Genomic DNA, 1,612 nt, shown 5'->3' with positions numbered 1-1,612 from the left:
TGGTATACAGTATTTACAAAATATAAAATATAATACAAGTTGTTCGCAATTTTTAAACATCTTTTACACTTGTATGTTACAAGGCAAATTTCCATTTCTGTATAAATTTTCTTTTCAAGAGTCCAGTGATTTCTTAAAAAGCTATGTTTTACAGATATACTGCAATCTGAGATCTAAGTTTGAACTCTTAGGGGAGCCTTTTTTTTTAAAGATGTATTTATTTTATAGAGCGGGGGAGGGGCCGAGAGAGAGGGAGTCTGGAACAGAGCTGGACTCAGAGCTCATCCTACCACCCTGATATCAGGACCTGAGTGGAAACCGAGAGTCAGATGCTTAACTGATTACCCCCAGGTGCCGCAGGAGAGCCTTTAAGTGTACTGCTATTAACTCCCTGTTGTGGTTGGAATTTTCAGTAGTGCTTCCCATACAGTGACTAGGAGGCTTTGGAAAAACAGGAGAAGTTGGATCACTAAACTTTGCGCCAGCGTAATTTTCCTTTTGTTTCACTTCAGTTAGAAACGCTGATTTCTTCAAATGCATATTTGCAATGTTCTCAGTATTTTTAAAAGGCTTTTTCTTTCCTGCTTCTGAATTATATTGGATGAAACAGAATCCTGCCAAAAGTTATTTTCGTTTCTTCTTGCAGAGGTAATCTTGGTTCCTGGTAAATTATATTTACTTTTCTATCTTTAGTTGTTCACACAAATGTGCACCATGAACAAGCTGGCTCTGGGGAATGGCAATTTTTTCCAATTTTCCCATCTTTGATTTTAATGCTTCTCTTCTGAACAAGGATTGACCATGCGCCATAAGCAGCAGGGAAAGGGCTCACTTCTTCAGTTTGGGTTGTGGCTGCAGGGCTCAGGGGCGGCCTGGTCCAGGACTTCTTACACTCCACTCGCGACAGTCTCAGGGCTTTGCCAGCCCTTGAGGCTCTGCTGGTGCTGCTGGTACTGATGTAAGCGGCTGGGCAGCTGCCCTACCGGGCTGGCCCACACGTTCTTTCGCTCCTTCTTTGTTACTTGCTTTCCAAGGGGTGCCTCTTGCCGTAATTAGACCACAGTAGGACAGAGGTGTTGGGTCAGAATGTTGAGGGGTCAGACAGAGACCATCTCCTCCCCAGGAAGTAAGGGAGGAAAAGGGTCGGGGCAGTACCCAGGGGTCTAGGATCCGGGGTAAAGGAGGCGGGACCATAGTCACCATCCACAGGGCCCTGAAGCAACCGTGAGTGGAAAAGCCCAGGAATACAAGGCAGCCACCCAGGACAAGTGACTACCGCTGTGGGACGGAGACAAGGGTCATAGCTCTAAGAGAAAAGTGGCTCAGCAGGAAGAAAAGGGTGAAGTGAAGCCAGAGATCACAGGGCAGCAGCTCTGGCTGCTGCAAAGACAGCCCGAATGGAGCAAGGACCATCGTTTGGGTGGTGGTGGCTCAGCAACTAAGTGTAGATCCTTTAAAGTTTATCTTGTAGTTTGTTGAATTTCTCAGATGTGTAAGTAAAGGTTTTCATCAAATTTGGCTTTTCTTAGCCATTATTTCTTCAAGTATTATTTCTCTTCTTTTGTCTCTGTCCATTCCTTCTGAGACTTTCGTTATGCATGTGTTGATGCAT

The 1,612-nt window shown here is 44.7% G+C and overlaps 1 pseudogene; it reads right to left on the bottom strand.

Moving 5' to 3' along the window:
• Nucleotides 1-324: 324 nt before the first annotated feature.
• LOC123787631 (proline-rich nuclear receptor coactivator 1 pseudogene) lies at nucleotides 325-1,302 on the bottom strand (annotated as a pseudogene).
• Nucleotides 1,303-1,612: the final 310 nt, after the last annotated feature.

This window comes from Ursus americanus, chromosome X (assembly GCF_024610735.1).
Source record: "Ursus americanus isolate L20-20 chromosome X, mUrsAme1.1.p, whole genome shotgun sequence".
NCBI classification, from domain to species: domain Eukaryota; kingdom Metazoa; phylum Chordata; class Mammalia; order Carnivora; family Ursidae; genus Ursus; species Ursus americanus.
This window is presented reverse-complemented; position numbering and strand designations above follow the sequence as displayed.